The following is a 21,230-nucleotide window of genomic DNA, read 5'->3' on the forward strand; positions in this document are numbered from 1 at the left end:
CATTTAAAGTAACAATGTGAAATTAGAATGGCCAGCATGAATTGATTTCAAAATTGCAAGAGAAATGAGGCAAAACCAAACTTATTCTTCCAGAACCAAGATGCTGACAGTAATTCTACTCACAAAAATGTGAGGGTTTTCCCCCCCTCAAAAAAACCAAAACCAACCAAACAAAAAATATCTACGTATTTCTAGTGCCCTGGTAGCATAGTATAGAACAGTAAAGAACGGTTCTATAGAACCGAACTACTGACAGATGGTTTTCCTTAAAGTGATACTACAAGTGAGGGGAATGAAGACAATAGTCAACTACTGCAAGCTTTACCCATTTTCTGCATCAATAGCCACGGGGGTGGGTTTGTTTTCAAGAGGTTGTGCCCTTAATTGTTCTATTTAATTTTTCATTCTGCACTGACACCTGGCATAAACTGTTAACTTTGCCAGCGCGCATCCACTGCCCCTAAATACGGTTCAAACAACGTCACGCGTTAAGACATACATCAAGTGTTCGTTGAACGAGGGCTCACCTGCACGGGCCTCGGTTTATTGCCACGCTTGCGCTGTCTTCACGTGGTTGCTTTTCCCCAGCTGGTGCTTTCAGCTTCTTTCTTGCTTTGAGACTTTCATCTTCGCTGCTGGATGATCGCCATCGCTTTCCTACAGCCAGCCCTGGCAGAGCACTGGTTTTTTTCCTCTCTTATTGGCATTTTGTTTGGGTTTTTTCAATCTTTAATTTCTCAGCCATCTCTCAGCTAGGAGACTGAATTAAAAACAAGGGGAGGGGGAAGGAAACTAAGTGTTCCAGGGAACACGACACAACCTAAATCAGCACGTGTGGGTAATGCCATTCACCGTGGTACCACCCACAGGGCCACCAGCTCTTCCCTAAGGCACGCAGACCCTCCACCAGGGATGGCACATCAGCTCACCCGCAGCTCTGTGGACGGCAGCCTCGACCTACGTGCCTGTCACGGCTTTGAGACCCCCAAAACACCTCAGATTGCTCCTTCCTAGTCAAAAGCTTTGCTACTGGACCCTCTTCCCTGAGCATGAGCTGCTGAGGAGCAACCATAGCTCTGGAGAGGAGAGGACAGGCTGACAGGAGACCCTGGCTTGCTTACGCTGCGCTTTTGATGAGTTTGGGGCAAGGATGCAGATCTGCAGTACTCCTTTCAACGTACAGCATGTACCCTGGTGGTGAGGTTTTTTCCTTAAAGAGAAGCTAATACCAAATTTAAGCGAGTTTTGCAGAGGCTGACAAATCTCCAGTATAAACTCACCGTACTTCCCTGGATTTCAGCACATGTACATTAAGGAGATGTGACTACATACGCTTCAAATGACTTCTGCAATTCAAACAGAAATATTTCATGGAGCTTGGAAAGAAAAACTTATGTAGAAAAAGGAATACACTTTCCATGAAAACTCCTGAGATACAAGGCTTTTTTCCTGCATTTTCCATGACATTTCCACAGCAGAAAGCACTAGATAGGCATATGCAGATACTTCCCACAGGAAAAATACACATTTTCTTAAGAGTTATCTGAGTCCTATCAGTTATCAACTTGTTACTTAAATGTGGATATCAGTTTTAGAAGTTTAAGAATTTCAGAATTTTTCATGTTTTTACTCATCACAGTGAATTAATGGAGGCTACAAAGTTATTTCCAAGATTGTGTGGATCAGATTTGGGCAGATCTGTTCCATGAACTCACTGAAATTTCAAAATTTCAGCACGTGCTCTTTTCCCCTGCCGTGGGAAAGGAGAAAGGTTTGGTCAGATATTAAATATTTAGTGTGAACCAGGAGCCCACCGCACTTGAATTTAATTTAATTTCTGCTCTGTCAGAATGGGGCTGCCGAGCTGGTCCTTACACAACCCAGTCCAGGGGTGAACGCAGCTTATGGAGTATCACCCTGCTTCATTTGACACTTATTACTTGCTTTATTGCACCTTTTGGTTGGGTTTTGGGGTGTTTTTTTGGTTGGGTTTTTTTTGTTTGGTTGGTTTTTTAAGATATTCACATTTAGTAGGATTAATTACTACTTACCTATAAGTTTTTATTAAATATCCTTTGAGAATGCCTAATTTTGGCAGGTTGTCCTATCACGCTATCCTCATCGTACCTCTGTAGGGTAGTCAAAAACCTGAGGAAATGTCAAACCATTTCACTGGTTTAGCACAAACACTGGCTTCAGCCTCCCCCGCAGCCGCCTCCTGCCCGGCTAACTCGGGTGAGAGAAGCACGCGCAGAAACATCGAGGTGCACAGACTGCTTCCCTAGACAGCAACAAGTTATAGTAGCTTATGTCAAAATTCATATGCCGAAAAAAAGCCCAGTTGAGTTAGAATCACCAATTATGTTCAGTGTAAGGCATCAGCACAGATCTCAAATTAGGAGCCAAATTTGGGTTAGAATTAATTGTCATGAAAACCCAATTTAAATCATCCTGTAAATTGCATGAAATAAGTGGCTTCTCAGCTGCTGAGTCTGGTTCAGAAGAGACAGCTGCTCAGTCTGGATGAGTCTACCAAGCCGGCCAAACCAAGACATTTACTGTACGGAATGCTGAAAACGCATCTCAAGCCACAAAAATGTAAATTTCCATATCAGTTCCGATATTCATATTCAAAACTTCGAAATGTCAACTTTGCATATCTTTGCAGTTCATTCCATTGGGCAACTAGTAGCCTGTGACCAACAGGGGATCAGTACGAGTTTAAATGTCTCCAAAACTAAACAAACAGCGAAATAAATGCCTCGTGATTGCTACTAAGGCTTTCAGCTCACCATTTAAGCAAAGAATTTTCTTTAAATGGTTGAAACCATCTCTGAATGCAAAGCAGAATTCCCGAAAAGCTGTACGGAGAAATACAATATGCCAATTTTTATTATAGTAAAACATCCCAATAATCTAGATGGCTTATCCAAAAGGGTCCCCTCATCACATTTTCTATTGTCTATGGTCTATAAATTTAGATTCGGGAAGTTCTGATCTTCAGGCCACAGCTGCTGTAAACTGCGTGTGAAAGACAGTTGAGATCACTTGGAAGAGCATTCAGGAAATGCTCACTCACTCAATCGCTCTTCTTTATCCCTGTGGTTGAAAAACGCCGAGTTTGTTACACGCACGGACACGCAGAGCTCTCTCATGGATTTCCGCACACAAGACAGGTCAAAAGACCAGCCAGGGGTTGACAAAATGCAGAAAATCGACACAAGCTCACCTAAGAACAAAGATGAGTATGTGGTAACACCTGATGGAGAGCTGGATGCTAAATTAGAGATAAACCTAAGGATCATAAGCGGTGTTGATATGAATTTATATGTAAAATAGGAACACACGAAAATGGCGTTTTTCCTGCCACTAACAAGTACTAGTTACTTTCAACAAGGGCAGTCTGTCATTTGTATCATTTGAGACGCCCAAAAATGGTATCTAGTGTTGAAATTGCATTATTGTTTCCTGAATCCGTTCAATATCAAAGAGGAGGACTTTCTTAAATTATTCTCCACTCTAAATGGTGTCAATACCGTGTCTGTGCACACAGCCCTGCACACACTCGCGGTTTGGTGGAACAGATTAGCAGCTTTGAGTTCACTGCGCTCGCCAAAGTGTTACCACAGAGTCTGCCAGCCAGACCCATGATTCTTTCTGTCACGCGGGGCTTTTTTGGGGATCGGGAGGATGACAACAACAAACAAGCTACACTCTCCTTTTTTTGAAATACCTGCAACATCGAAGGCTGCTGGGTGACACAAATCCCTCGTTTGTGTGATTCGAAGCCCGGAGGCACACCCCGGATCGAAGGGTGGATGCAGACACCCGGAGGCATCTGCAGAAAACACCTACTTTGAACAAAGTCCTGGAAGGTGTGGCGTGGGGGTGCTTCAGCAGGAAGAGTTGTTCATGCTACGGTGTGCTTTGGATCCACAACGAGCATCTGCTTTCTAATCTCCCCTGCTAAAGTAAATGCAGTCAATTGTTTTAAAAATCTAAAAAGCACAAATTTCCATCTATTTCCCACCCTTTCCCCCTCAGGTTTCGCATCAACTTTAGCCTGAATCTTGGAAGGTTCATACAAATTTCGCAACTCCTTTTGATCTTTAAATTTAAAACAAACAAAAAAAACCCTAAAAGGTCAAAAAAAGTCTGTAAAAAATAAAGTCCAAAGAAGAAAATCAAAATCTGTCATAATTTTACTGAGTTCCATCAGGGACCAGAATCTGTTTGTGTGCTTGTAAGATCACAGTGATCTTTGACTCTTCCACTCTCAACTTCAGATGAGAGATCTTATCTTTCTGCAGATCTTGGATTGTTAGTTCACTATTTTGGTGGACTTTGTTTATGCGTAAGATGAGGTTGTGGAATTTGCTGGCAGGAGGTTTTTAATACTTGGGACAGGGATCAAATATAGTTCTTGGTGTTACACAAACTACCTTTCTTCCATCTCGTATCAAGATGGCAAGTGATCCTCTCAATGTATCCACAGCATTTAAAAGAACAATAAATTAAAAAATAACAAGGTCTTGCCTTTAGGTTTAAGGCCATACACAGACCCTCAAAGGACAGTCTCTGTTGCTTCTCAACTACCGGCCACAGTACAGTTTTCTATCTCCCACAGTTAAAATACTAAACAAAATGTTTCCTAGATCTAAACGGCACAGATTTAAGCAGATTCTGGTTTCAGTTACACTGTTGTAATTCCAGAGCACGTCAGTGAAGGCAGCGAAGCCTATCAAATTCAATGGATTTAATATAGATTTACAGAGGAGCTTAGATGCAGCCTATCTGAACGCAATTTACAATAATTAGATCTTGTATCTTGATGTAGCTGAAAATTGAGTCAGAACCAGTTTCCAAAAGAATCAAATATAGCACATCAGCAAAGCCTTTTCTGGAATGAAATAAATAAGGATGGTTTTCATAGTAACTAAGCTTCGGAGCAGAATGGTGAGGGGGAGGAGATGATGGTTCTTCTCTCTCTCTAATCCAATCTGTTTAAACAGAGGAATCAAAACAACAGATGTTTAGCATGAAAAATGCTGCCTGAGATACCGGCACCCCAGAATCCAGCATGAACTCACCACAGACGAAAAGGTGAAGGGACAACAGTTTCCCTATTTCAGTTTTACCAGTCTCTAGTTCTGCTGCGATTTAAAGTCGGGACTGTCGCGTTAAAACGAAGCCGTCATTTTTGCGCGGAGAGCAGTTTACAACCCGTGCACCGTCCCACCACGCACCCTTCTGAATCTCCGCAGCATCTATCATATTGCGTGCTAGACGTAAACACGGGATCGTGAGCAGCCTGGTCTAGTGGAGGTGTCCCTGCCCAGGGCAGGGGGGTTGGGACTGGATGATCTTTGGGGTCCCTTCCAACCTGAACCGTTCTACAATTCTGAGATACAAAATTTTACCCGACCAGATCATTCTCGAGAGGACCAATATTAGGCTATGTACCAGAGAAGTCTGTTTTAATTAAAGAAATCTCTATTTCCAATCTCTTCTCAGGTTGCTGCAGGATAGTGCAGAAAATGAAAAATATTTTCAGTTTTGGGATGTCGGAATTGTATCTCTCATACCTTGGCAGACACATTGGAAGCTAATCATTTCGCTTAGCTGGCTCAAGTATTGCTTTCACCACTGGCCTTCTCTAATTACTTCATACAATTTATGACACAGCCATTTGTAGGGCTGTAAAAAGTTAAGGGAGAAATATAAGCTTTTTTTAATTTCCCTCTGTAGTAGGGAAATAATTTTTGCCATTTACTCTCCTTATTTTGCCACCCACTCCATGCTTTACCGGCTAAAGATCTCATTTCTTATTCCTCACGGGAGGATTGAGATCAAGGAGGCAAAAATCTTTCTCCTTTTAAATATATCAGGTTTGGACCTTCAGGCTAACGTGTCCCGACAGAGCAGGCGCTGCGGGTGCCTAACTGCCGCTCTGTTTCTCTTCCCACATACGTTATGGCACTTAGGGCTCCTACAGCGGGCAGTATTGACCTTTGACACACCTTTTTGTCATTGACATTTATTCTGCGAGGCCTCTGCTGTTCGTTTCCCCACCACCACCTTCAGAAGAACTACCGAGCGCCTGAAGCGCAGGGGGTAAGCGGAGAGGACGCGCGGCCGATGCTGAGGCGACAGCAGCAGCCCTGGCTGCTCACACCTCCCCGGCACCAGCAGCAGGGCTCTGCGAAGGACCACGGCCCGCGCTCCGCAGGCACCCTCCGACCTCCCGACCCCTCTAGCTGAATTCGCCGCCCATCCTCCAGCAGCTAATCCTCCCGCCGCCTCTGCGGTCCTAATTACTTTCGATGAAAGGCGCAAAGCGCTTGAACCGCCGCTCTTTTTTGCGTGCGCGTGACTTCCGCCTTGATTACATTTCAAGTATTGTCTACAGGTGCACACTCGGCGCTTGTCAGCAGTCAAGTTGGACTCTTGTTTCAAACAGAAACGTCAGCCGCTTATGTCAGGATGAAATCTGGTTTAGTCTTTGGCTGTGATTGTGCCTCGGTTGCACGGCCGCCCAGTGAGACACTGCATTGAAGCGAGACCTTTCCAACAGAAATACCCCTCTAAATGCGACCTCTAAAAGGAATTTTGTTCAACTTGACTTGCCACTTCTTTTCTTTTTGTTGCTGGAAAGCTTGATTACTCTGAGATAAAAGAATGCTGTTATAAAGATTTAAAATTTTAAATTCATATTGTTTATTCATAAGCTTATGTAATTTAGTGTTATAGTTCAACTTACTCTATCCACAAAATAATGAAATCAACATTTCTTTCTGAAGGGTTTTTATTTTTGTTCCATTCAGATGGCCTGCACAGATCTCTACTACTGAGTAGTGCAACACTGAATAATACTGATACGGGCTTCGTGGTACCACCGCAGTGACAAGTTTATTCTAGTTTGAGGCTGCTCTTCCCTTTTTCCTTCTTTTAGCATTCCTATTATTTCAATAAATACTGAACCTGTAACATTAGGGATATATAGTCTCTCTCTAGATATATTTATATCTATATAAATATGTTTATATAGATATAAATATAAAAATATATATATAAATATAGTATATAAATAGATATAAATATATAGAGATATAAATACATATATCTATATATATCTAGATATAAATACGTAGACTATATATTTATATAGTCTATAACATGGGGATATATTAAAATATTTATGGTTTCCTGAGGAAATCACTGCTTCAGATTGACCACTGAGAGACTATAGGTTTCAGATTTCATGAAAAAATACATTAATGCTGAGTTTTCACAAATAGAAGAAAACAAAGCCCTTTGTTAAATATTCAACCTAACTAGACTTCGCAGGGCCTATTACCAAAGCTATAATTGTAACGAAGGAAGAACTTTATAATCCTTGAAGAGTTTAATGGCGCCTTACGTTAAAAAAAAATCATATATATTTTATGGATTAAAAAGGATTTTATGTCTTTCCAATTACAAATTTAAATGCTGGCATAATAGTATCTAATTGCAAGTGTGCTATTGATTATAAATCACAGAGCGTAGCAGGACTACTAAGATGGAGAGTTTATGGAAAAGAAGTTCCCCCTCCCCTGCACCTTTACCCCTTGATCCTTAAAAAAAAAAAAAAAAAAAAAAAAAAAAAAAAAAACAACCAAAAACCAAAAAACGAAAGCCACCTTGGGATAGTAATATCAGTATTTTACAGATAGGCTAAGAACATTTGTGGGAAATGGTTTGGAGATTAGAATTTAGAATTACATCACAACTGCATAGCCTTTCAAAATGCTGTCTGCTGTTTGTAATGAGCATTTCAAAAGTATTAAACATTCATAATTCTTTCAAAATGCTTGTGAATATATACATAAAAACATATACACATGTTCCCTCATATTAATTTTCAACTTTTTGCATTATTTTGTTATTTAGGGAATTATTTTTTTTATATATATATCTATATCTCTCACAGATATTATAATTTTTTCTAAGCTTCCATAAGTCTCAAGAAAAAGAACAGAAAAATTTCCCTTTTTAAAATTCCTGGAAATGATACACTGCTAGGAATGCCTCCTTAAGCCCCAGAGTTCAATTAAAGACATTTAAGTAGAAAACCAGGCAAAAATACCAGATGTAATAATGCCATAAAATATTCACCTTTGTCTTCCCTCGTAGCATGCCTACATATCCCTTAGCCAGTTTTTCTTCCCAACGCCCATCATTTCGCCATTGTTCCTCCTGAAGTCTGACACGGACATTAGTGACTTGGTTTTTAATTAATGCCTCCCCAACCCCACGTACACCACATCTAACTGCAAATGTCAAAACCTGAAGGTCTTTTTATGCATCTTATCTGTTTGAACGACGTGCTTGTTCTGCCACCCCCGGAGTACTAATGATAAAAATAGTCAATAAATGGGAACTGCCACACATTTTATTTTTCAATTCCTTCTTTTTACAGCCATATCTGAGGAAGAAAATAAGCTAGGGCTCTTATTCATGTTTCAGGCAGAGCAGGACGCAAGTGAAGCTGGAAAAAGGAAAGATGTCAAGAAAAGGATTCTTCTTTCTTCTGCCCAGCAAAGGGTTGCAACTTTTTTTTTTTTTTTTTTTTTTTTTTTTTTAATACCCCCATTCACTCAGGTAATGCACTGCTGTTCATTCAATTGAAAGTATGATTTGGAACATGTGCATTTATACGCTGCAGGGGTATTTGGAGGAACACGTGTCAAAAGCAAAAGCCATTTTATATCTGAAGAGAAAACCACTTCCCGGAACTCCGATGTAAGTAAAGGACACGCTAGCAGGGGGCGACGATCGGGTGATAAAAGGGAGCTCTACACACCTCTCGTCATCCCCATCCCCCAAGACCGTTCAGGCTGTGTGCCTGCTCTATTTCTTTCCCATACATCTTTCTCCTGTTCCGATCGGGCTACACAACCACCTCGGACAGAACGCTGGTTAATACAAGCCCATCCCCAGAGACATACCAAATCCAAAATTTCAGGCCAATAGGCTCACGCTTGGCAAAGCCCTATGCAGTTGTGTAGGAGGGATCCTACTGCTAAAGGGGCAACAACAATTAACAGCTGCTGTTACACACTCAAGCTATTATTGAGACATTTTCAGTCAAAAGATTGAAGGCGAGTTCAACGCTACTGATGGGTAGACAAACCCACACCTCACTTGCAAGGCCAGATCCTTCACCCACTTGCCTTCTGAGAGCTGGCAAGAGTGTCAGAGTCATTATTACTCTATGGCATTTTAATTCTATGTATATTCAGAATGCTGGGAATTCCAATAACTACTGTGTGCCCTTACCCTTCGTGATCCCAGAGGTTTGCTCTGCTTCTCGACATAGAAGGTAGAGAGGAAATGGGCATCACCTGAGCCGAGCGTTTGGGCGCTCTGTTGGCCACGAGCGGGCAAACAGGTTCCTGTCACTGCTGTAAATACCAGGTTGCATTGATGAGGAACATGCCTCTCCGGAGCTTTTACACTTTGGGGCATAGAATGGAAGAAAATCAACTTTATGTACCAACTTTTAGCTCAGCATTTATTATTGTTCTTGCCATGTGGTAAGACGGCAATGAGACACAGCCCGCGTGTGACTGCTGATAAAAAAAATGAAGGCCAAAGTTCTAATTTTAACTATGCTGCAGGTACAGTCAGTCCACTTCTCCCATGTTTCCCCAGAATATTCTGCTCACTTGGGATCTCATGTATTTTACTGATTTTATGACTTTTACCTTCAGATTGGCCCTTGTCTCCTTGGCAGGAACTACCAGCACTCAGCCATAAAACTACAATATCCGATACCCTCTGGAGCAAGCCTGCATGGAATAGAGAGGAGCATCACTGTGGATCAAAGATGATGCCAGGAGCTGTATCCTGGCAACTGCAAGCAAAGTGGGGAATTCCCAAAAGTAAACTTTCACTCATCCATACAAGTACCATCAACACTAGAAGAAGTATCGGTTGCCAGCAAGGTCACCATGATTTAAGTGAAGGCAAAGACGTGTCATCTTAGTACATTTTTTAGCTACTGATACATACTGTATCTCATGAGCAGGCTCACCAAACAAAACAAAACAAAAAGAATCTCCTCCACATCTGGAGAACAAAAACCTATTGTTATTAAAATAGAAGAATGTGCTTATCACCACAAACAAGTCACCATAACAGGAACTGTGCAACAACTTTCCTACTCACGTAGATACTTGCCTTCCAGAAGTCTCTCCACTTTCTGTCTCTCCAGCAGCTGCTCTTTTAAGTGCTTTTTCTGAGCAAACAAAACCGTGAAGGAAAACTTAACTCTCTTTTCTGCCTGAAACACTCTCCCTCCAGGATGACACTGTAGTTACGTGCAAAGTGCATGGAGTTAAAATTCTGTAAGAGAAAATGAATGAAAGTCAAAACAACGCGTCAAGTGCCAGGTTACGACACAAGATTACCTGCATGTCTTCGTGTGTTTTCACCTTCAGGAAGTGAAGGGGTTATAATTACTATTCAGTATTTTTACCCTTCTCTCCAACAGATGACCAGTTTCCCTGGGACAGGCACATTCACCTTATTATATAAGCCCATTAAAAAAATACCTCGTAACAATGGAACATGTCCCAGTCCTACAGATTTCTACGTTGGTTTGAATTTGTAGATTCTCTAACGAGAAACCATTTCAGGTAGTATACTGTATAATAAGGAGCAAAGACTGATCTCTGCTGTTGCGTCTTCCAGTTTGCACGGGTTTAGATACAGGTGGATGCAAGGGTTATGAAGTTTGAGAAGCTGAAGGGGCGCCTGTGACAAAGTGAACCTGCTGAAAGCCAGTCACCGTAACCTGTTGTCACACTCCCCGGCCGTCTATCGCGTATCCACCCTAGCACCAGATCACTCGTGCTCACCTGCCTTCCCCCGTCTCCCGCGACCGAGCCTACAACTGACCACGGTAGGTACGGACCTGCTGCCTTTGTCTGTCTGTCTTCTGGAACAACCACTCCCGAACAGCAGTCTTGCACACATTGCTCATCTTTTTCGGTGAAAGAGAGCAAACGTAACTAAGTATTTAAGAGTTTCTTTTCAACTTGAAAAATAAAATCTGAAAAATTATGCAAAGCACCATAAGGAAAGGTTGAGCCCTAATTCCTTGCCTTCCCCCAAGCAAGTAAAAGATTCCACACTTATTCATCACTCTTGAATCTTCCAATTAACCTTCTATCCAAAAATCCCATGCACAAGTATCTGGACATGAGAACTGCACGCTCAGTAGTGAGTTTTCCAATTTTAGAATATGTGAAGCTTTATGAAGATGTGGCTGTAATACTGGATTGTGTTTTTCAAGCTTGAGATACTTTGAACATTATTATTTTTTTTTTTAAAAAGTGAATCAAACAGGAAGCCAGTTGTTTGAGATCCACGTACTGTAGAACGAGACAGTTCCACAACAATGCACCCTGCAGCCAGCTGTGAACTTGTTCAGTGACTTCTTTGCCTCCCTTAGAAACCTTTCTGCAAAATAGCTCAGCTCACGCCCAAAGTCCTTGAACAGCCCCCTTCCATCCGTACCATTCTGTTGCACAGGAGGTAAATTTCTTCCCTGCTAAGACAATGGCATTCTTACAGATGCAAAGTTTCAGAACAGGAGAATGATCATTTAATCTAGAATTCAACAGCTGAAATGTGTTCAGCACGTCCCAGGCCATTCCCTGTGCTCGTTTGCCAATCGATACTGAAGTATGAAACATTTATCCTCCTCCTCCCTCACTTTTTCCCCTTTTAAACCTCTTTGCCCGTATCGTATATTAAAATTCTACCTATACAAGAGTATTTTTATAGAATTAAAAAAAATCTGATTAAATTAATAAGTGGCTACGCAGCTTTCTAACTTAGAAATGGAATCTTCTTGTTAAGTGTGACCAAAATTTTGGCATATCATCATCTTCCTGAGGAAATATAAACAGTCCCAGTGTTATGAAGTATAACCAGAATTTCCGTAACAGTTTCTAAACACATTACTGAAACTATTTTTACAAGCAGACACTTGAGAGAACGTCATCATTACATAGCCTGCACTGTACAAATCAATAAATCGGAGAGACGGAACAATAGGTCATTGTGTTCTTTCTTAAGAAAGATTTTTTTTCTCTAGTCATCACAGAAGTCTCCCTTAAACAACCCCACTGAAGAATGCGGAGAGAAGATGACATTTCCAGAAATATCAATAAGCACAAAAAAATAAGTTGGAGTCCAGAAGAATCATAAACATTCTGTACGTGTTTTATTAGGAAGGAAATAGCTGCTTCCCAGAATTCATAAAAAACCCCAAACCTAAAAAAAGACAATTTGCTAATTTCTGATCTTTTCCTTCAACTTGCAGTCTTTCTTTTTTTCTTCTTTTTCACCTTAGTTAAAACAGCATAAGTATCATCTTCTTTCACATCACTACAGTGTTAAATCTCAGCGTTGCAGGCAGTATTATGTCACACACGTAGATGATGACATATTCATTAGTTTATATCTACTGAAAATACCAGAAATCAGTTACATACCTTCATAGTGGTAACCTCCTTTCCCTGATGTTAGTACAAAGTCAGAGGTATTTCCGCTGAAGCAGCTGGAGTTGGCCAAATACAAAGCCAGCAGGAGGGAGACAGACGCAGGCTCTCCTTGCCGTACAGCACGCAGACCCCTTACGATTTCAACAGAACCGGCGTCGTGAGCACCCTCTGATCAATTCATTCTTATTGTGTTCAGGTTAATCTCATTAAAGAAACTTCTGTCACAACAGAAACTGGGATAGATAGGACACATGAACGTAGAGCAGTTTTCTGTCAATAATCTTGACGCAATATCTCAGCGGTTCACACAGTCACCTGAACAGCCAGAAGCACGCCAGAAGCGCGCTGGGCAGTGTCGATTCATCAACAGAGAAGCTACAGCGAAGCGAGATCTTTGCAGGAGGTGTGCCCAGGCCGTTGCACCTATTATAATGCAGACCAAATGGATGGAAATACCCAGAAAGGCAAAGGAGCAGCAGTTTTATTGTCATGTATTTTCTTTAATTTTTTTTTTTTTTTCAGAAAACACAAATTTAATCTTTTACTTGGTAAACTTTGTTAGCAGAAACAGGGAATTTTGAACTTAAGTTATTGTCCTGGTTTCAGCTGGGATAGAGTTAATTACACACTTGGAAGGCACCCGAGAGAGCTTTTCTATAGGCCTGAATACTACAGGTTAAGGCCCAGCACCACGGTGGTGCGGTAAAGAGCACCACCGCTCCAGAAATGCCAAGTAGTCCCCTCCATACGCAGGGGCCCACATCTTAGAACTGGCCTCAGAACTGCAAAGCCCATGAGGTATTGCTCCTTCTCCAAGCGCAACTCCAACTCCCAGTCTTTGGCTGTCGTAGGGGGAGAGCTGCACGCGGAGGAGACCAGCCCAGCCGCAGGGACGGAGCGGTAGGGCAGAGCTGGCACACACGAGAAACTGCCTGTTTTCACCTGATCCACACTTGGGAGGAAGGCAACGAAAACAGCTTTGTTTTTATTCCGATTTCAACGGCAGCTGTCGGAAAGCTGCTCAGCAGTTTGGAATGTCAGAAGTAGTCCCTTTGGAGCTGGATTAGAGGGAGACGGAGGCAGCCAAGAGCACTAAGCAGATAGCGGCGTAATCATGGAGTAAAACCTACTGCATATTCACGAATACAAAAAACTGTGTTCTCTGCCACATACAGCTCATTCTCAAACCTTGCAACCAAACCCTAAACTAAACCTTTTCCGCAGGCTCGTCTAATCTGCTTTCACTAAATAACTGGGTAACATACACTGGTACTACATCTCTAAAAATAAATCTGCCAGTCTCACTGGAGGAGAAACTACAATGCCTGCAAGCCAACAAAAATAATGACTTTTCATTCTACTTGAAGTTCAGGAAAAATATTCATGTTTGCCAAATAAAAAAAAAACAACAAAACTGATGGGAACGGAAAATGTTTTCATGCTGAAAGAGGATATTACAAACAATGGAGACTCAAAGTCAAATCTCTCATTATCCTTTTTAGAGGAACTTTCCGAAATATAACACCCAATTTTTGCAAGAATGATGTAACCTTTAAACAATACTACTGTAAATACTTTGTCATCTAACTTTTATATAATTATTTCTTTAAGAAATAATGATGGGACTGACCCACCCCATGCATACATATTTGTTTGAGAATTTTTTCTGGCCTGCTGGCTTTAATTTTCAGCTCTTCTGGCAGTGTTTTTTCAGCTCGGGCCTATTTTTATTTCTGGAGTTATTCCAGAAGTTCAGAAGACAGATTTTCAAGGAAGAAACAATGTGCAGATAAGCAAGCCTGATGATTCTCAGCTTTCAAGCCCAGAAAAAGGTAAGAAAATCCAAGAAACAAAAAAAATGCCTTAGACATCTACACTCAGAATTACTTTTTGACATTTCTTATTACTATTCTTCAGAAGAGAGGGCAGATGGAGCAGCTTTTCCATGAGATCAGCCTTAATAAATACCCTAGGGTAGGGTAGCAACATAAATCATTATTCCTCACCTGTAGCCCAGATGGTTTGAAAAACCCAACTGTTGGGTACTGAAACATGTTAATGTCATTAACATTTTCCACACAAAGTGCTGGAAGAGGAGGAGGAGGAGGAGGAACAGGGGGCGTTGCAATTGCCAGACCACGAGTTGCACAACCTGAGATTCCAGCACACATTTTCAAATGCTTCCCCCTCAGAAGCACACGCGTGATAATCTTCTGCAAAAGAGAGGAACAGCTGGCTAATGCCTTACAGACACACGCGATGTTAGGATGAGTCAAACCAACTATGGCTTAAAATGTCCAAATACAGCTACAGAGAGCAAAAACTTTGCTCTCTCCTCTCTGTAGTGGCCGACAAATTAGTTCTACGCTACCAGCAGAACTAGTTACTCCAAAGCATGAAAAAATTTCTAAAGACCCTGGACTTTCAAATGAGAACACGCACTCATTTAAGAAATGCCATCTGAAATCCAGTAACAACCAAATGAAAACTTCATTACTTAGAGAAATTAATTTTTCTTCCTGAAAGTAGGTTATACTGCAGTTATCTGAATAAGTTTACACATAAAGACATTACATCCCACTGTCCTACTTTATGCATCGTTAAGTTTTGCAGGAGAGAAGACAACTAGAGAACTAAAGGATGAGAAGTAAAATTCTGTTATGTATGAGCAACCAGAAAATTGAAATAATAGGACAATATATGCTAATAATACTCCAGGAATCTGTATCCCTTGAAGTCACGATTCTTTCAGTATTGGAGAGATCATCCCGCGAAATGAAAACACAAGTCTTCAAGGTCGGCAGCCACCTCAGGAGTCAGTCGCCTGATCAGAAAGCACAGCCACCTCCTCCGGCTTCCTATCTTCACACCGCTGAAAATGTCAGGATTAAGCACCTGCAAAATACCCCAGGCTTGTGACTACTTTCTGCGGGAAAGATGGGTCTTACTTCCACTGAAAACAACAGCAAGCAAAATGATTTGGCCTAAAATTACTGTAGTGTTATTAGGGGCAAATCTACATGACCAAGCAATCGTGATACGGCACAGCAACACTTGTACCATTTGGGCCCTAACTGCATGCTGAGAGGAAGGCCAAAATATTTAGAGGCGAATTCAGTCGCTGCAGATGGGGAAGCTGCTCAGTCACCACATAACCCGAGACGCACAGAGGCACGGGCCTCTCCACACCCTCGCGCCTTCCTCTCCACTACTGACTAACACGACCAGGAAACAACCACCTGCGGGACGCCCTCTCCTCCAGGAACAGGACTGCCTTCTTTCAAACACTTCTCCAAAGTTTGTTTGGTTCAGGATTTTGTAGTTTGAACGCACACTCTTCAAACGTACATTTTAAAATACTCATCCAGGCTGCTTTTCCTAGACTGTTAATGTAAAAGAAAATAAGATTCAGACATAGGCTTGGATTGAAGAGATTAAACTGAATTCTTGTAGACTTTCCAGTAAACCCACTAAAAAAATAAATTTTAAAACTTGGGTGATATTGTCTTGCACGCAACAAATATAGAGGTAGTGTTCCTTAAAGCTGTACCAGTACTTTAGCCAAAAGCAAAATGAACCATCTCTAATTCTGACAACAATTGTAGGTCTTGTTGTGCAGCATGTTTTTAAGCGTGAAATATGCGGTATCCAGCACTACACAAAAATCATAAAAGGACAATACCTGACGCAGTTAATGCTGCGTACTTGGAAATTATTTCCTTAAGCTGCTCAAAGGAAAGGCAAAATCCAAACAACTGGAATAAATGCTAATTTATAACAACTGAATCACCACAGTGTAGCCTGTGTCTTGTACTGGATCTAATAGCTTGTATTTTACAGCATCTTAAGCTTGTACCAGATCTCCAATTCATTACTTCTCAAAAAGTCAATCAGCAAAAGTGATAACAACATCTGAATTTCCAATGGAAAAATAAACCAAACACACGACCTCAAGTACTACTGTCCTTTTAGACTCCTGTTACTTGAGAAGCTACCACAAATCCATTTTTCTCTTTCAGAGGTGAACCCCATTTTGCATTTCAAAGTGAAAGCGCTAGACGCCACAATGTTAGACAGCAGTGCCACACTCTTGGCACAGGGAGAGACCTCGTTCTATACTTTGCATACTTCAAGTTCCACTAGTGCCAGAAAACGTGCCAGTAAGAGAAGAGAAAAAAGTAACGTAAACACTGTTATCACACAGTATTTGACTCTGGCTGTACTCAGTCTCACGTTATGGAACTCATGGTGAGGCAGGGAGGGAAGATTTAAGCAGATTGTTTTCTATATTGGATTATGAAATATTTTTTTGTCAGAAACACCAACAGTTTCTACTTCAGTAAATCCCTCATTCCAGATCATCTGTAACATACTTTAAGTCGCATTCAACTTGTGAAGGAACTTCCTCTCCCACCTCATCGCACATACCAAGCGGTTCAAGTCAGGGCAGCGTTTCTGGTTTGCTGAGAGACAAGAAAACGCTTCAGCTATTATTTGTTTGCCTACAGAAATATCCTGAGGTTAAACATAAGTATTTTATTATTCTAAAAGGTCTAATTAGATTTAACAAGAACATTACTTCATTTTATCTTTTTTTGTAGCTGTTTAGAACATGACTGAAGCTGTATCAACATGGTTCAGTCTTTTCGCAGATCTGGATCTCCTTTTGAATCCAGATGCCACTGGATATTCAGCAGAGGAATGCCTTAACAGAGTTATCCAATGGGCAAACATTTACGGTGTTTCATTACAGTGGTCTTCAAAACAGACTGATTTCATTTTACCATGATAAAGAATGCTTAAAATCCTGCTCCAAACATACACCATCATCGAGCATGACGGCAGACGTTTCAGTTCCAAGGAGAACAGCTTTAAAGGGTCCTACTATGAGCTTTGAGAGAAAATCAGTCTCTAACACCTTGAGTTTGGGATATTTTGGAGCTGTTTGAAAGCCTATTAAGCTGGTACAGTTCAATGCAGAAAAGATGTGTTTTCTGATGCATCACAAAGGGGAGAAAAAGGGGGGTGTGTGGTGGAACTAGATCTAGCTAATTACTTTTTATCCCATGATCTTCTAAAAATAAAATCTCTGGGGTTACCAGGCAAATACTAGTTCCAGGAAAATACTCCAGGGCATACAATGCGCTCTTTTTAATTGTTTTATCTTCAAGGAAATCACATGCCTCGGACTCACACCTCTGAGACAGCAAAACTGTATTTGGGACACAGAAGTGGATAGGATGAGGGTATCATTTCCCAACCCTGAAGAAGCCATGACTTTTCATTTTTAACCGCACTTTGTGAGCTCTAGAATTGTTCTGCTGGCTATCTGCAATTCCACAGGACCTTTTTTGGCAACAAAGGTGAGATTGAGCACAGGTTTTGCACTGTTTCTACTACACTTGAGGACACTTGGGAATCCCATGTTTAAAATCTCGATATTGCCAAAGAAACACACCTGCTCTTGAATTTCAGATCCTGTCGGTTCTGACTGCACAGAAGTAGGTTTCAAAGGCTATTTTAACCGGTGGTGTGGCTCCGAAGAGAAGTACGGCACAAATGAAGGTGCTGTGGAAGAAAAGAAGAGGCAGGCAGGCTGCACTGCTTTAAACAGGCAATACAACTGACGACACATTTGTGAAATTATGGTCTTTGAACAACTGCGTTACCTGTCCAGAGAACTCCTGAACTAAGTGACCTGCCGCCCTCCGTGTATTTGGCTTACAGTGTGGATGGATATTGGTGATTTGGGATGGCAGCTGTTACGCAGCTGCAGGAGAATGCTGCCATCCATCCTACTCTCAGGCAAGTACATCCTCTTGCAGTTGCATTTGAAGAAATTTGTTGGAAATCAGCAAACAGCTCCCAGAAACCTGAAGGTCAACTTATGGTCTGAAGACACGGCTTACAACTTCCGTCAAAAGACATTATGAAAGTTCCTTTTCTGTGCAGGGAAAGGGAACTGTTCCGTTCATACTGCAGGAGCATGCTGCTAGCAACCTCTTAACGAGGGATTCAATATCCACAGCTCACAAAAGGTTGAGAATGGTCTAGGTTTTGGGGTTAGTTTTGTTCTGTTTTTGTTTTGTTTGGTTTTTTTTTTTAAACCAAACCAAATTATTTAGACAGAAGATGGAAACAAAAATTTCATCTCAAGAGAGAAGTAACTCATAATTATCAGCTTAGTTCGTAGTTTCACAGCTGATGTTAACTATATTCACTGCAGCAATTACAGGGAATTTTACCTGCAAATTGTAAATCAAATTCTGCTGTAGCTCTTATTCTACCCTACACAGCGCCTGAACGTGTCTTCCAGCTGAGCAGTGCTTCTATGAACCCTATACATAGAAGAATATTTTAAGACACGATTAGAATCTTTAATTTGCAAAAGCCACACAAAAGATGTGGGCTAGGCCAGGATGTAGCCTTTTTGTCAATTTGTCCAGTGCAAGGTGTTGTAGGTCAAGTTCTGCCTTCTTACCCTCTGTAATTAACTGCAGAGGTTCAGAAAGACGACAAAGTGCAAACAGAACAGATTCCCACCTCCTGCCTGCCTGGCACCCCCAGCAAGATGAATTCTGGCAGTGCTCACGCTGTTCACAAACTTGTGGTGGAGCACCCGCTGCCAGGAAACCAGGAAACCTCCCCAACAGCCGTGTACATCAACAGCGAAATTAGCGTTCACAGTGAAGCAGTGTTTCCACTGGTCAGCTACACATCTACAGTCAGAAAAGGCATCCACGAGGTACTGTGTAACAAATGGTTTCTCAATCAACAGCTTAATCAGAGCAGTTACGTAGCCATGCTCAGAAGTGTAGGAATTAATGAACACTGTTCTACTTTCCTTGCAGTAATTAGTTTTTAATCTACTACTGATTTTTTTTCTTTCCTATGAGCAATGTCACCACAATGTGAAAGTGCTATTCGTTGCAGACATTTTCCTGTGTCAGTACGAGCATCAGGTACATGGCCGTGGCTTCTGGTATGTGAAAGGGGGTTCTGCAAACAGACGGTGCAGGAGGAAGCAGATAAGGCTTGTTTGGCAGGAGTAAGACTTGGGAAAAGCGTACACGCGGTGGTGATGAACCCAGCCTATTTCAAGCATGGGAGAACTTCACCTGAATAACTTCCTCCGCCCCATTCTAACTTTAAGTCTGCCCTACACAGCGCTTAACCAGTACACGTCTGGCAGCTGAGCGGTGCTTCTGTAAATGCTGTATACAGAAGGAATATTTTAAGACAGCAGCACTTGAAAAGTTTGAAAGTCTGGGTGGGATGGCCACCTTATACAGATTCCAAATGCTGAGCAGAGAGACAAGAGGAGGCAAGACGACAACAAGGGCATAGGATAAAACACATACAGGCTTGGCTTACAACTCCTATACCAATTTGCGACGCGGTCAGACCTAACTAAGAAAAACCTGAGATACCCGAGAAATTCTCCTAGCTGGTGTCCTGCCTGGCTTGCTCTCTCACCATCTGAAGAAACAAAACAAGCAGATACTTAACTGAAGAACTTAACTGCTCACAATGAAACCAGTGAATCAAGAATTGGACAACTGTCATGCTCACCACATAGAGCTACTCTTTCAGTTCCCTTTGTCTTCAAATACGACCTTCATCAGCTTCTTAATGTGTCTTGAAGTTTACCTACAGGTAATACAAGATGCAAAAAGAATTTAAACTCCAGATCTTTTTACAGTGAAATTCTCCTTACATGCATGAAACCATAAATACTAGATTTGTAATTAGTGGTGAAGAAATAGTTTAATGGAGAATGGGGTCATAGCCTATTTAAAAAAATTAGGTCCTGTTCACCTGGAGACAGGCAAACATCTGCAGACAACTGAGCAGGTGAATAAAATGTGAGAAAGCATCAAATACAGAAAAGATTCTTATAATGTGCCGCAAACTTCAATGTCTGAAATCCTCTTTATCGTTTTAACCATGTAGTTTCCCAGTTAGGTGCAAATTTGCCCACAGACCCTGCTGTGAAATGCAAAGTCTTGAGAACTTGATGCTGCTGTCTCATTTATGGGCCCAACCTTTTCCACCCATGGAAGAGCACAGGCCAGCCCTGCTTTGAGGGGTACACACTGGAAATCCTTCAGTTCCTCAAGATTCAGGAAGATCTCCTACCTGTCTCTTCATTCTGGAATGAAATATAGCTGACAATGATGTTCCAGAAGGGGAGTCGCTCCAAGTCTTTTACACAAATTAAAGAGTCAGCAAGAAACCCCCCAAATATATGGTTTATCCAGCTCACTATTTCTAGCATAATGGAGCCCTGGCTCCAAATTCTGCTCGTGAGGAAAGCAGCTTGCTTTGAGTGAACAGAAACACATGGAATATGAAACTATTTCAACAGACAGCCTACCTACCTTCCTGGGTAGGCTTCAGCAGTTGCATTCCACCGAGTAGCAGCATGAACCTCCCAGCAGAAATCCAGGTCATTTTTCTCAGTCCTGTTCCCAAACCTTCACTCCCAAGAGAACACATGCCGAATGCTTCTGTTCCCAAAATCCAGGACTTGCGGCAACTTCCTTTAATAGTGGAATTGTAAACTGCTCAGGCACTGACCAAACCTACTGCAGATGAACATTAGGAAAGGCAGATTCTCAGGACTATTCTGATGCATTGGAGGAATAAGGGTACGGATTATACAGAGGTTTC

Source organism: Rissa tridactyla, chromosome 7 (genome assembly GCF_028500815.1).
Source record: "Rissa tridactyla isolate bRisTri1 chromosome 7, bRisTri1.patW.cur.20221130, whole genome shotgun sequence".
NCBI lineage: Eukaryota > Metazoa > Chordata > Aves > Charadriiformes > Laridae > Rissa > Rissa tridactyla.